Source organism: Micromesistius poutassou (genome assembly GCF_964030765.1).
Source record: "Micromesistius poutassou genome assembly, chromosome: 5".
Lineage (NCBI taxonomy): Eukaryota > Metazoa > Chordata > Actinopteri > Gadiformes > Gadidae > Micromesistius > Micromesistius poutassou.
The window spans coordinates 18,119,701-18,135,162 of record NC_140275.1 but is presented as its reverse complement, the minus strand read 5'-3'; the positions used below and the strand labels follow the sequence as shown (position 1 = coordinate 18,135,162).

The 15,462-nt window shown below is 40.5% G+C and overlaps 1 protein-coding gene across 1 annotated transcript in view; it reads left to right on the top strand.

The window, feature by feature from the left end:
* Nucleotides 1–1,373: 1,373 nt before the first annotated feature.
* The window catches only part of taok3a (TAO kinase 3a), a 52,320-nt gene continuing 38,231 nt past the window's right edge, over nt 1,374–15,462 (top strand). Inside the window, exon 1 of the mRNA XM_084468619.1 lies at nt 1,374–1,513. The gene's annotated coding sequence lies outside the window, so the exon portion shown is untranslated. The remainder of the gene's footprint in view (nt 1,514–15,462) is intronic.

Sequence of the window (15,462 nt, the reverse complement as noted above, 5' to 3'; positions counted from 1 at the left end):
GGCTCCTTCCTTAAAAATAAAGGACTAAAGGGTTATAACACACTGCTCTTTCTATAAGGGAAAAAAAGGTAATACATACTCTCTACTTTGGACTCTCTCCTTTGGTCAGTTTAAGGGACCAAAGGGTCGTAACAGACTGCTCTGTTCTTTGGTCAGTATAAGAGATCAAAGGGTCGTAACAGACTGCTCTGTTCTTTGGTCAGTATAAGAGATCAAAGGGTCATAACAGAGTGCTCTGTTCTTTGGTCAGTATAAGGGACTAAAGGGTCGTAGCAGACTGGTCTGTTCTTTGGTCAGTATAAGGGACTAAAGGGTCATAACAGACTGGTCTGTTCTTTGGTCAGTATAAGGGACTAAAGGGTCGTAACAGACTGCTCTGTTCTTTGGTCAGTATAAGGGACTAAAGGGTCGTAACAGAGTGCTCTGTTCTTTGGTCAGTATAAGGGACCAAAGGGTCGTAACAGACTGCTCTGTTCTTTGGTCAGTATAAGGGACTAAAGGGTCGTAACAGAGTGCTCTGTTCTTTGGTCAGTATATGGTCAAATGACACATTGCTCTTTCCTTTGCAGTTGATTCAGAATTGTTCTCCTAGTTCATAAGTGTGAGCTACATGAACATTCCCATGTTTTTCTCATTATATATATGGTTAAGATTGTATAGTTCTTTAATAACCATGGCACCAGTTTCAACTAATCTTACCCATAGTTTATTATTGTTGCACTCTGCAGATTACTGCTTTGCATGGCAATCTGTGAAAGGAATTTTTCAAGTTCCCTCTCAAGCCCTTTGTTTTTGCAGGATTTTCTTTGCTTGATTGAGGTGATGTAATGAATCGTCTGCTGCCTGATGCGACCTAAGGACAGCCACAATAACATATTTGAGGAAGTGAATGAGATCAGGATCCTCTCGAAACGTAACTTCTCCAAGGAGACAAATGATGCTCTAAACTAGTACAGAAACCTCTGTAAATAACAAGGATTTGATTACGACACAAGGGGGCACTAGTGCACTGTAGAACCGTCTATTCCAAAGGCAACATAAATCTATTTAAGTTTAAATACAACTATAATAGCCGACCTCGACATATGTACAAAAGATTCAAATTATTCCCTATTTTTCATAATTCAACTACTAGCAGAATTATTTTTGCAACGACTAATATACAATGTTCGCATATCATGTTCCCATTGGGCCAACAATACTCTTCTAAGCCTACGTATGTTATGATCTTTAATGTTTTTGTTGAATTTGATCCAAATATACGCGCCATGTCTCTTTGCAGGCTGCTACACAGACCAGGCCAGTAGACCAGTATACTAGTAGACGCAACTTATTTCCGCCTGTCAAAGTAGCTGTCAAACAAACCGCTTCGAGCAGCTGCTGCTGGAGGGACGAGGAGCACCAGGAAGTCCTGACTACTGACAGCACTTCGGAAAGTCACACCGACATCTTCAGCGTTGGACTAAATGTGTTGGACAGCGTTCGTTTTTCAACAGCTACACGAATTTAAGTGGTAAGTGCTTGTTTTCCGACAATAATACGAGAATGCGTTGCCGCTGTTCTGCTTGCAGTCTTTAGCACTACTATTGAGCCCTGAACCCCTCGCTCATTCACAACGACACTTCCTCGTGGGTTCAACGAGCTACGCTTTGTTCAAACTAAAAGTGCCCAAACCGTATGGTTTACATGTTTTTTAGTTTCAAGTCGTAGCATGCTATCTTGCTCTGCGACTGCGTTTAAAGCGCGCCGTTGTCCACATTGTAAAGTGCTGCTTGTTTTACACGTCCGTCCGATGCCGTCCGCTAAGTGCGTAGTGTTGGTTTAACTAAAGTACGGTTGGACAGCTGAGGTCTACACCTGGACACCATCATACACCTGGACATTGAAATCATATTTACATATTTTCCTTTATAGTATATCGTGATATGTCGCTTTGGCTTCACGGTTAAGCACAGCATGCCATTGACAGATCGCTATGTTGTCGTTCATACCGCAGGAGGTACATTTAAACCAGACTGTTCCCGACGGGTTATCATCACATTGTGTCATAATATTTTGTATGATGGTTATCTTAACATTGTGTATCATCACATTGTGTATGACGGGTAACTATCACATTGTGTATCTTACCATCACATTTTCTGTAGCGGCTTATCATCACATTGTGTGACGGGTTATCATCACATTGTGTATCTTCACATTGTGTCTGACGGGTTAAAATCACATTGTGTATGACGGATTATGAAAACATTGTGTAAATTATAATCACATTGTTCAATACGGGTCATCATCACATTGTGTAATACTACTACAATCGCCACACAATGACTCGGTGCTGGTAAATAAGGACATGTATGATACATAAGGACATGTATGTTCAAATAAGGTCATGTATGGTCAATAAGGACATGTATCGGCCACATGACACGTCGTTAACCGTTTTTCCCTTTCAATGTTTCGCGTTAATCTGATCAGAACGATTTTCCTCCACTGCTTGTTTCAGACCAGTCTCTCAAAAAACGAATTGGTTCGGATAACATCACAGTCCCAGATACAACAATATACCTTCAACCCGCGCTTCGTTTAGGCTATACATTTGTTAAATATAATCACTTCAATATTTTTGCTTCGTATTTGTATACAAATCAAATGTAGGTTAACGTGACGCGCTGAAAATGACATATTTCGATCAGAGTACTGAAACCCAATCTGACCCAACATGATGTCATCCTCCAGTGTGTATCGCGCATGAGGAGGAGCTGACAGCCGTGTTCTGGTTCTTATTGTCACAGGATTTGATAGGCAAAATAATTGTGTGCATCCTCAGAACTCGCATATATGTCATTATGTTCATTGTTAAAATGTTTTCTTAAATAATAATTTGAGCTGAAGTATTACGGCGCCGATTGTACAAAAGCACCGTGTTTGTACAAGAGAACATCATTATATATATATATTTTTTATCAATTAACCACCTGAAGACATTTTATCCACAGAGTAAATACAGTAGATAGGTCTTTAATTTGTTCTGTGACTTTGATTATTAAAAACAGTAGACTATAGATAAATAAGGGGATAGAATGTAAGACACTTCATTGATTGTTCTCTGTGTATTTATTTACTTGTAGTGTTGAAATAGTTGATGAATAATGTATGAATAGCCTGGGTCTATTTATAGACTGTAACAAGCTGCTCACCTTTAGCACAGCAAATATGAGCAGATTCATAGGGACAGGTAGGAGCTTCTCATGACAAACACCACTGTGCTATTCATGAATCCGCACAAATCTCATCAAGAATATGTTGGCTGTGCGTTTGTGTGAATTCACAGGAGCATGAGAACGAGGGCACATTAGCTGTTCTTGACGACAGTCTGATTTGACTGTCAGAGAGAAGAGGAGTGGACTGGAAGACAGCAGACCATGAATCAGAGCAGGAGGTATAAACCCAGTTCAGCACCTGGACTGCACTGAATAGGGCTTTGGTTAATCTGATTCTGGATAAATGTGGATTTATTTATGAACCGCTTCACTTCAGAGGTTTCTTTTCCCAAAAATTTAGAAGGGTATGACAAAACCTTTTGATAGTTTATAAAAGCCGGTTTTGTCCTGAAGAACCGAAGAAGTATAACTTTTGAGAGGTTGTAGATGCAACCAGTGCTTCCATGGACTCTGATCGATGGAAGTCTGATTAGTTGGCAGCGTTGACCTGCATATTCCTGACTTTGCTGTTGCTTTAAAACTCTTGTTATGAAGTGCAGAACAGATTGAAGTGTCAAGTGCCTAGAAGATCAACGTGCAACTTCAAATGACAAATTACTATTGGAAGTGTTGGAGACCATGCTCCTGTGGTCATTTATATTTACATTTAGGGCATTTTATCCAAAGCAACTTACAATAAGTACATTTGTCATAAGAAGTGAAACAATGTATTGCTGTCAGTACAGTAAGTAATGGTCACTGTTCATTACAGCATATGATTCCTTTCCAAGATTATTTCCCCTGGTTGTTGGCCTGGGTGAGGGTCATGGATGTCAAAGTTATTGATTTACAAAGTGATGTTGTTGAATCCATGACAGAATAACAGTCCTTCTGGTTGGTTGCCAGGCCTACCAGTGGATTATTATTATTTTTTTTAACATCTCATTGTAACAATATGTTCTGGAACTAAATGCATTCAATTACTAAACTACTTGACTATAGTAACAGTTGAAAAGTATTTGTTAATAGTTGCTTTCTCCTGATAATACAATGCTTTCTCCTGATCTACTTCATGCTCCTCAATCCCCTCCAAGGAAAGTTTTGTATTCTTGTCAGCCACGTGACAACAGGCCCACCTTTGGAGAAATAGAAGAGAAATATTAAAGTCGCTTGGGTTTTTCAGCCAGTTGCTGCAGCAGTTAGTTGGTTTCATCAAATATTAAAGCGCTGCTGTCAGGCTTAATGTTCTGCAGTGATTGGGTTTAGCATGTCTAATATAAGAACGCTGTCTGAGTTGATGAGACTTTTGCATAGACCCCCGTTCCTCTGTCCCCTCTACGTTTCTTCTACTCAAGCAGATGTGCTGCTCACCCGTACTATTATTCAATATTTTATATATATAGATATAGATATACATGTATATCTCTTCACGCAATACAGTATCTATATCTACTTGGGATTATTAAGGTTAGGGTTAGAGTGTTTTATCCTTATATACCCAAAGGTCTATGTAAAAGTAGACCTTGACATTTTTCTGAAAACAGGGGACAAATGGAAGTTGATTGTTTTTGCATAAATCTCAAAACACACTAGTCAGTGTGTTCCGTTAGGCCGTCTTCAGATGAGGGGAACACATTCTGGCCTACAAGGCGGTCAATGGAATTGCTTCCGCAAAAGACTCAAGACTCACTTGTTCAGAGTTCACCTAGACTCTGCATAGCTACCCCCTCCTACTCCTCCTACGCACTTATTGTATGTTATACATTCAGGCACTTAATGTACCCACTTATTGTATCTTGTACATCCTGGCACTTAATGTACCCACTTATTGTATCTTGTACATCCTGGCACTTAATATACCCACTTATTGTATCTTGTATGTCCTGGCACTTAATGAACGCACTTATTGTATCTTGTAAGTCCTGGCAATTAATGTACACACTTATTGTATGTTGTACGTCCTGGCACTTAATGTATGTAACCTTTATTTTTCCAGATAAAAACAATTAAGAACAGTTTCTTATATTCAATGTTGATCTGGTCCAAGAGGCCCCAACAGGAGTACAGATACAAATAACAATACAATAATGTACGCACTTATGTATGTCATCGTCCTGGCATGAAAAAATAAAATAAAAAATTGTACTAGTTGTGTAGCATCTTATCCTTGCTAGCTTTGTTGTATACAGGGAATGGGTTAACCTAGCGATTATTGGTGCTTGGCACTTGGTTCTTTGAACATCCTTACTGTACCGACAGCGATATATTGTTTCTCCTTCTTCTGACAAATGTTCTAATTGTATTGTCGCTTTGGATAAAAGTGTCTGCTAAATGCCCAAAATATGAATGTAATGTTAATTAAATAATCACAATGAATTAATAAATCTTAATATTGTTTCATAGTTTATTATTATTATTATTATTATTATTATTATTATTATATGGGACATATTTATCCTGTATTAAATATGTAGGAATGTAGGAAATGTCAGACAGAAATATACGGGACTTGGTTGAATGCCTAAATGCAAAGCCATTGTCCCTTTACCTCTCTATCTTCATTTGCCCTCGAGCTATGAGAAAGAGTGGGCATTTACTCTCATCTACAACAAGAAAAGTGTGAAAGCAATCTTTTTAAATTAGCCCAGCAGCTGGTGTAAAACCTGAGTCATAGCCTGTGTTGTCCGCTCTCTACGTGCCAGAAGCTGCGGACTAACAGACGTCCAATCAGATGATGGCGTCACAATGACTGTGACCTGTCTGTCTGGCTATTGCTGTTCTATCGCTCAGTGACCGGCTGACCCGCCACAGATCCCTCAGATCCCGCCTCCCAACCCTGCTCACCACATACTGTACTTTGAATACAGTGCAGACTGACATATTTGTGGTGTTCTCTTCCACTTGTAGGGTACACTTTTCCCCTCTACACTTTGCTAGTTCCCTTATTTACTGGTAAGCATAGAGACTTAATATGCTTACGACCCCCCTGACATCTGGTAGACATGTGTGAATCAGATGTTGATCACTTGGCATGCAATGTTTCTGGTAGATGGTCTGGGATACATTTATTTATTTTATATCTTGTCATACAAAAAACGGTTTGGCAGGTCGGTATTTCCGGATGTGGGGAAGCAACATGAGCATTGTAATTACAGCTCTTTACAACTCATGTAGGCCTAACTATGATCATCCGGCCTCTGCACATGCCCAAAATCCTCCCTCATTATTCCCAGTGAAATCTGTTTCCAGCTCTGAAATCTACGTTGTATCTCAGCCTCGCGCCACGTCAAAGCTCCGCGGCATCACCAGGGCCAGCATCATTTCTCCATCGGAGACCTCACCATGGCTCACGTGGCTTCATTCACCCGCCCACTCCCTGTCTCCTTTCGGAGGGGTTCATTTAGCTTGGCAGAATCAGGAATAAAGACCAGGACTTGGAATATTTTTGGAATCGTATGTTCTCGTGCTGTAACTGAGGCCTTCTTAAAATATTGAAAGCATCATCTCTTGGGCCTACGGTGTGGGTTCCATGCTACCGCTTTCCCTCCCCTGCGCTGAACCTGCTAAAGAAATGACAACACAGACATCCGGCCGGGCCAGAGCTGCGTGTCAGACCAGCTTAAGGTGCATCATCGTGATCGACGCGTCGGTTGATCCGAGTGAGCTAGGGTGATACATCTTGCCAAGGTCGTCTATTTTTGGGTGCTTCTGGTGCCCGTCCAATAACACCAGTACCATGTTCTTCGTGTCTCGTAGGTCCACTGTATTTAGCTACTAGCTCCATATTTAAGAGCATCCCTTGTAAACTTTGTCACTCATTTCTTTCAATAATTTCTGCATACATGCAAGGCAACGTGTGTGTGTGTGTGTGTGTGTGTGTGTGTGTGTGTGTGTGTGTGTGTGTGTGTGTGTGTGTGTGTGTGTGTGTGTGTGTGTGTGTGTGTGTGTGTGTGTGTGTGTGTGTGTGTGTGTGTGTGTGTGTGTGTGTGTGTGTGTGTGTGTGTGTGTGGGTCAACCCTGGGATCATTTGAATATGTCTGAAAAGCAGTTTTTTCTTCAATTACAGAATGATGTAACGTATTTTTACGGTGATGTCACCTTCCTATTTTGCTGAGATTGCAAACAGCCTTTCTGGTCCAGCTGCTTAGGGACCCGACGTTAACACTAGACGATGTATTCATCTGCGGGAGTCCCGGAGAGCGTGCAAAGCCATCCGACCCCCCCCTTCAGCCCAAGCACATCCCTAATGCTCCAACTGGATGGACTCCATGGGGTCAAAAGGAGATTTGCTTCTGATGAATCTGTGGAATGAATTTGAAGAGATGGTGCTGTACTCCCAGCAGCACCAAATCAAGTTAAATAAGGTTGTATTCTAAATCAGCATGAAATCATATCTGTTCAAATCCCAACAGAATTGTGTGGCTGAAATGCAGCTTGGTGTGGCCTCATTCATTTATAATACATGGCCAGATATAATCTGAGGTTAACCTCCCTCTGTTGAGCTTGGGGTTGAGCAATGGTAGCTTCGGTCCACAGTTGAGCATTAATACAATCCCTATTGAGATTATTTTACTCACTCAGCTTGTTATTCATGGAACTAGGAGCCATAAATAATTGTCTGTATGTTTATACACACTTTCTTGTGAAATAATGGAGGAATATAAATTAGGATTTGATTTCTTCCTTCCCTTTTTTTTGTCACCAGTCCATATAAGGATGGATTTGTGAGTCTTGTGAGGCCTTTTGAGCTTCCAAAGTGTGAGGTTGAATAAAACAAATGTCTAACTAAAATGTGACACTACCAGAATCAACCCAGACCCCCCACCCCACTGTCACTTACTTCTACTCTCTTCCTTTACACACACACACACACAAACACACAAGCTAAGCAGCTGTCATTCAGTTATTGTTGGGTATGATTCTCTTTTCAGATTAGGATTATTTTAGAAAGTAAAAAAACACTGAGGTTAGGTCCTGAGCAAACCAATGCTTTCACGCAACCTACTTGGCTATTTGTTGCAGCCTGCATGACCTGTGTCAACTGTCACTGCCTGGGAGAAGAGGAAGTTGAAGACTCAGACAGTTTTCTGAGAAGGAGCCGGTCGGCCATTACAGTTTGGCTGGCACTAGGTGTTCTTTACATTTATTCGGCACTTGCTTTATCAATGGTTGCTCAACTCCCTTTAGTGGTAATCAAGGTGACATTTATTTCAAATGACTGTGGCACTGAATATATTTGCAAAACAAAACAATGAGCCAAATCCGTGCAATAGATTACTAAGATGCCATTACACAACACCATCTGGGACAGCAGAGCCACAGTTTGTAATTCTTAATCATATTGTGAGGGCTTCTTTCGAACCCTCTCGTTTTATTTATATGCAAGGCTCTACTCAGAGTACTGGCTGTATTTTTCTTTCCTCCACACAAACAAATATTTACAGTACAAAGGAGATTTACCCAATGAAATATGGATTGGCTAAACACAGGAACATGAGTATTGTGTCAGATCTGGGTTGAACAGAATCTGAGTGCTGGGCTAAAGCAGCCAACATTGGTGTTTGGAAGTGGCCAGGCCCTTGCCCAAATCCCATCTCCAATTCCAACACATTCCAAATGCATAATACCCTTTGTTCTTCAATATGAGGGTTGCAGAGGACAATGGATTAAATTGATTTAGAAACAAATTCTACAACCACAACGACAATAGGATTAGGAATTGTATTTGGTTATGTTTAGTATATATATATATATATATATATATATAATTATTATTATTATTATTATTATTATTATTATTATATATATATATATTTTTTTTTTTTTCAAAGATGGCCATTGAAAGATTATTTCAATAACCGAGCGCCTGTACTATACTGGGCCTGCTATCCGGCTTGTTATGTTCCTGCTACCCAGCAGCAGTCAACATGATAGAAACAACATGATAGTCATGGTAACCAGATCAATCTTTAATAGAGCCTAAAGGTGTTTAAGGCTTGGTATATTAGATGTAGAGCATAACGATACACATGACATTTCTTATTCAATCAAACTACGTATTTTGCCTGAATACCAGACCAGTCTCACATGGGATACCTTGATTTGTTTTGTAACCTCTGATTAGCTGATATGTTTACTTATGTGGTCACCTGTATCACCTATATGTGACTGAGCAAAAATATGCAAAGAACAATTACATTGTCACATACAATTATTTCATACTTTTATTATTTCTTTGGAGGCCACCGGAAACATCTTAATGCATAGAGATTGCATAATGCATTGTCATACATGTTATGACCTTTGGTTGCCCCCATTAGTGAAGATTATGAAGCTATTTGAGGCAAGCCGTTCATAAATGATTTATTTATTAAATTGTTCAAAGAATCCGTTTTTTTTGATGCCATACTACGGGAAGGGGGCAGGGGGCTCATTTATGTGCACTGAATTAATTCCCAAATTAATTGCGGGCAGACTTAACGGGGGATAAAAAGCTGAAAAATCCTAGGGCCTAACACCCATGGGTCCACTCCCACTCCCTGTAAACACCAGTGATGATGTACATAATTTATACTGTCAGTGTGCGTATTTGAAGAAGAAGAAGAGGAGGCAAAGCACAAGGGAAATGACTCATTGGCCTAGATGCATGTTTCCTTTTTAGGGTTTCTCTGCATGATTTAATCTCTTGCTCGTTCCCTCATCCTATCTGCTGGTTGAGGATATCCTACGTCTTTAACAAGGAAGAGTCAAGTAAGGTAGAGATTTGCACATCTGGTTTATCTAGCTATATTCTACACAGACATAGACACATTTACATTTACATTTACCCAGTGCTTTCACAAGCACTGTATGAAGGCATACCTCATCACCTCTTCTGACATTTGGTTGATCAAATGAGAATAATTGAGGCATTGTGTCCTGAGACGGTCTGAAATGTTCCTCTGGCAGAGCGTTCCAAACCTCTCCGCCCTTTTGCCGCCCACATAAAAATCACATGCTTTTGAATAAAGGCCCTGGGAGTCCTGGCTATAAATGTAACGGTGAATCATAGTGTCCTCCATCTCAATGTCCTGAAATCGGGTATGACATCATTGTAGTCTTTAAAGAACATTGCATTTTGAGGGTAGTGTGGATGTCTCACCTGGGTGCCTTGCTCTGAGAAGTTGACCTATACCAGCAGGTAGGCAGACCTCATCAACCTCATGCTGGTTGACAGTAGCGCTGGGCTGACCCGATGATTGAGGCTGTTGCCCATAACAATCCCCACCAATATCTTGATAGTTTGATTGGTCATCTCCAATTCTGGTTATTTTAGATACAAAAATCACAGCCAAATATGCTATTTAGGATTAAATACAACTGCAATTTTTAAACATTTTGTGTAACCCTTACTGAAGGTAAATGTGGTAGTGTTATTAAATTGTATTGTCTTAGAAAATGTCTTTTTTGTGACGATTACCTCCTGTGATTCGCAAAGTCAACCAATGGCATGATGTGAGTGTGTATTCCAAACATCAGCAATAAAACGATGTGAGTTTGTATTCCAAACATCAGCAATTTCATGTTTCACTCAAGGACATCTTATACAAGGCATTGTTAAGACCATCCTGCTTTATTTCCGTAGGCCTTTGCTGGATAAACTCTTGCCCCATCTGGTAATCTGGCCATTAAGATGCTTATCTTAGGATAGAGTCCCTTCTATCTACATGGGAAAGGGTCTAACCTATAACTTAGAAACAGCAATGAGTTGCACAATATGTTATTGTGAATATGCAGGTACATGTCTTCTACACACAATTTGGATGGGGCTGAATATTCTCAGTTTGGTCACAAACAATACTTTTAGCATACTACACCTGGGAATGTTTGTATAAACGCTAGATTTAAACAAACATGGCCACCGTCCTCCATCTCCCTGGGTTTCAAATATTCACAGATATTTTTTGTACTTGGCAACTCATTGCCATTTCTATCCAAACGGCTCTAGGTTACAGGTTGGAAGCATTTCCTATGGAGTTATATGGGACTCTATGATAAGATAAGAATGTCAATGGCTATGGAGTACCAGATGGGGCTAGAACTCAAAATTACAAGAGAGCCTCAGAGAAGAATAAGACTGTTGTCCTGGGTCAGCAGACTCCCTCTGTCTCTCAGGATGACCCGTAGCAAAGCAGTGAATGAGGGGAAACTTGACTCTCCAGCTCGCCCTAGTTTGCTTCTCATGAAGTGGCGAAAGCAGTGATCACGTGAGGGCAGAGTCAGCGTGACTCTGCTATTCCCAGCACCGGAGCTTGTGCCGTGCATGTGCCATCACTGCCTATCTGTTCATTTGTCTCTCTTCAATATTTGATGCCACCAAACTCTACATGCGGCTCCCCTCCCTCTTTCCCTGCACGATGCTTGCTACAGAGCATGCAGGTAGGTTTCCATTCATCTTTCCACCACTCTCTGATGAGAAAGTCCTGTTGGGCTGTGGAGCTGTGTTTTCAAACGGCACAAGCCAAAGCTCATCCTCCCTAACCTGACCTAACCACACTCCTCTAATATGCACTAGCACACACATCCATCACACCCCTCTATAGGCACCACCACAAACATCCAACATGCCCCTCTATAAGCACTACCACACACATCCATCAAGACTCTCTATAGGCACTACCACACACATCCTTCACTTCCCTCTATAGGCACTACCACACACATCCATCATTCACACCCCTCCGTATGCACTACCACACACAACCTTCTATATGCACTACCACACAAATCTACACTACCCTCTCTATGCAATACCACACACATCTACACTACCCTCTATGCACTACCACACACATCTACACTACCCTCTGTATGCACTACCACACACATCCATCAAGCCCCTCTGTATTCACTACAAAACATCCACATCGGTCTTTGTATGTGTGACCCAGTCTATTCTAGTCTATTCATGTACCCTAATGTTTATTACATGTATGTTGACACCTTTGTAAAGTTAGATTGTTCAGCTTGCAGGCACTTGCTTTGATGTCAATGGCATAGTTACGAATAACCCAACATGAGACACACGCAGTCACACAAATACATACATGAGTGCATGTATGTATTTCAATATCAATGTTTGAATTGATCTTGGCAGAAGCACAACAGTTAATATGGAGGCTGAAATGCCAGCCACGACACAGTGGGTGTAAATCATGGTTAATCCATACTGGCTCCCCACGTGTCCTCAATCTCACACACCACGTTGCTCTCAAAGCTACACTTTGTACCACACCACTGAGGCCTACTTTGTGTTAATGCATGTGTTTCACATGCATTTGTTTTCACTAACAATCATTTTGTATTGGTGCAACGATGCTTGATTTGGTCGCCACCTTGTTATTCTTTAACTCTGTTGCTTGAAGCCTTTCTGTGATTGGGTAAGGCTGTACGCTTCTGCAGATATGATGAAATTCAGTATGTTGTAATCTGAGTGTTTAGGACCTTGTCAAACATTCAAGCCCCACTGTGGACCCTTGGGGTCACAGGTCAGGTATATTTCTCAGAGTAGAAAATTCATTGTTTATTAATAGTAGTTTCCATAGGGCCAATCTTTTATTTTTTAACAGGCCTGCCAAAACATGAGAGAAGGCAAGGACATAACGATATTTATAATGATAAAATGTGGCTTGTGTTATTACTACTTTTTATTGGGCAGCAGTGGATCTTGAGGTTAGATCCCAGGCTCTTCCAAGCCAAGTGTTAGTGTTAGTGTAGATAATTTTCAACAATTGTAATGCGCTTTAGAGGGGACACGGGTCTGAAAAGTGCTAAAAATGCAGTTAATTTATAATTGACTTGCATGTAACCCCTGGTTTGGAAGTACTGAACATAAAGCTAAACCTAGCAGGCTAAACATTAAAACTGCTACTAAGAGTAGGTATTGCTATTCAATCTCGATATCTCTCTTTATAAATGAAAATGTTGTGAATTTTAATGGAGGTCTGATTGTTTGGAGTAAAAATACTTTGCTTTGTTTATGGAGTTTACCAGCTGACATCATCTGTCTCTCCATGCAGTGAGTATGTGGCCCTATCATAGTGATGCAGTCTGTTGTTCTCATCTCATGTTTGTTCCTATATGGACACACCCTGCGCCCACCTGTGGTTATAACTTATAACCTTTATATGGACAAACCTTTACCTTGATCTGCACTCCTCCCTCCATTCTTTCATGTTCTATAAAGCCGTGTGTATCTTCTTGATATAACCTAGACAATTATATACCTGAACAATATGTTTGAGATGCACTCCCAGTCTGGAATCGTTAAATGTAGAAGACTAAAATTCCAGTTTGTGTTGTGTTGCCTTTTCTTTGCTGCTGTTTTTTATCTTTTCTTTTTGTTGGTAATTCACTTGGAGAAATCAAATGTAGTAGTTTAGAATACTCCATTGAACCTTTTTCATAGGGTGATTTGGCACAGTAGATGATGGTTCATATTTATTGGTCTTTTTATAATGCTTATTAGCCTATTTTATTTTTCAATCCTGTTGACCAAAAGAGTTATTATAAGTGAAAGAAATATCTTCACTGGAAAATTAAAGATATATTAGGATGGCATAACTCAATAAGTCAATCTAATGGCAATCACGCTCTTTACAAAACCCTAACGGCACAACTTCCCACCTATTAGACTCATCACTCATACTATGCTGAGCCAACAGGATTAGTGGGCATGATGTGCTAGGTTGTCAACACCACCTTCATCACATCAATTTAGCTGTGAAGGAGCTAAATCTGAATGCATTGTACTGTAGTCTACATAAGCAAATGCTGGTTATGGTTCTCTATGGATACTTTTCTATAACGATAAGTAAAGATCTAGTTAATCACCAGCCCTGGGGTCAACATGGTGATTTTTTAATAATAAGCAACCCAGGCTACGTTGATTTGCTGGACCACATGCTGGGACACAAAAAAGACTGCAAAATGTCCCAGATTACCCAGAATGTTTTTAATATCTTTTGGGGGGGTGTCTTCTCACATGTGTGTCACACACGTGTTGACTCACTGGACATTCACACACACACTGTGTGTGGATGTCCAGTGAGTCATTTGGAGGAGATTGTGCCTCCAGGTTACAGGCTTCTAAAATGATGAGTCTTTCCAGCTCGCCCCTTCACTCCTCCACCAGTACGGTAAAGATAAGTGAAATACTGTGCTCCACTTGCAGTGCAGATCCTGCTTTTCGCCCATTAAATACTTTTAAATGAGATCCAAGTCACCAAACTTGGTCAAGGCTTATTTCTTTAATTATTGACTGAGCAAGTAGAGCAATGCAGAAATGTGTTGTCTTCTTAGTTGTGATACTTTATCTGTTTCTCTTAGGCCTGCTCCCATCCAACATTAAACATGAGGAAATACACAGACATAATACTATAAAGTCTGTTTTTATCTCTCTGGGTTTGCTTATTTACCCCTTAAACACAAGCACGAACGCACACATACACATACAGGTGTAATGCTGTGTGTGGTAACAGCCCATTAAGTCATGTAGTTATTTTTCTCATGTTCTCTAATCTATAGCATGTGATGGGCATATACAGACATTTGCGTCTATTTGTCCATGCATTTCGTCACAGTTTGTTTGTCACACAGTATGCCACAAAATCCATGTGTATGTGGGGTATTCATTCAATCATATTAACATGTTTTCATTGTAATCTCTAAATGGGACACTTGCCAGGGCTCCTGTGTCTGCATGTGTAAATATGACTCGCACCTCTCAAGACAAGTCGAGGGCTGTTTCCCCTGAGCTTGGGCTTCCATACGAAAAGTGTGTGTGTGTGTGTGTGTGTGTGTGTGTGTGTGTGTGTGTGTGTGTGTGTGTGTGTGTGTGTGTGTGTGTGTGTGTGTGTGTGTGTGTGTGTGTGTGTGTGTGTGTGTGTGTGTGTGCTCGTGACATGTGTAGATCCCGGTTATACTTCTACTTCTCTCTATTTCTTTTACTTCTGTTTTTGTGTGTGTGTGTCACTGTCTCCTTAATGCACTGAAAACATGTAGGCTAATGGGACCCACATGCTATTAGTGTGGTCATTTGGAATGGGCCAGTATAGGGATTAAGTAAGGGATAATGTATAGAACGGTCATTATCAGGAAATAAGCCCAGACAGGGCGAACAGGACACCGACGCGAAGCAGAGGTGTCTTGCTTCACCCTGAAGGGGCTTATTTAAGATAATGACCAGCGACGTTCTATACATTATCCCGCTTATTACACGGTT